The sequence below is a fragment of the Heterodontus francisci genome, unplaced genomic scaffold, assembly GCF_036365525.1.
Source record: "Heterodontus francisci isolate sHetFra1 unplaced genomic scaffold, sHetFra1.hap1 HAP1_SCAFFOLD_51_2, whole genome shotgun sequence".
In the NCBI taxonomy this organism is placed as follows: domain Eukaryota; kingdom Metazoa; phylum Chordata; class Chondrichthyes; order Heterodontiformes; family Heterodontidae; genus Heterodontus; species Heterodontus francisci.
The window spans coordinates 965865-966666 of NW_027141369.1; positions in this window are offsets into that span (position 1 = coordinate 965865).

The following is an 802-nucleotide window of genomic DNA, read 5'->3' on the forward strand; positions in this document are numbered from 1 at the left end:
CCTAGAAACGGGAGCTGGGATAGGCTGTTTAGAACTGTCTGGAATAAATCTGTGCTGTGTTCGAGATACAAAACTAGAATCCCCAAATTTGACATTTCATCTGCAGCAAGGATGTGCAGTGGATTTGATTTTCTAAACGGGCTGTGTAAACAGTGCCCGAGGCTCTACAGTTAGTTATTTCCCCAGTCGACACATGCCCTCAGTGAAAAGCCACATCACTCCTCCAGAATCACTCATTGTTTTCCTAAAATTTCAAAATGATTTCGCTGCAATGAGGGAATCCGGGAGTTTTGCAGCAGCCGTTAAATCGGTCACTGGAACCAGACCCACTTGTGATGTTTTTTCCCCCGAGACGGTGTTTCCTGCACTGAAACTGACAGGGTTTGTGAAACTGATCAGTTTCAGCTCATTCATTCAGGGACCTGGAATTCCCGCAGTTTGAGCCCGCGCTATCCAGAGCCCACTTCTGATTGGTCACCCTCTTCCCATTCGCATGTCTTAATCAATTGCCGAGCCTCGAATTAGAAAATACAGCAAATCATTGGCTTAAATTGTCGTCCTGGCAGAAAGGTTGAATTCAAAAAAGCCGCCAATTTCAGTGTTGGGCAGAATCGAATTACTCAACGAATCTCAATAACGAATTGGCAGCACATTCTCTACATTCCCCGATTTTCCTTTCCATCGATCGGGGTGCTGATTCACTCGGGTGCGTTTGCTAATACTAACTGTCATCCTCAGATCCATTTAACATTTCAGTAATCCTATTAAATACAAAAGGAATTTTATGATTGAATTTCCATTG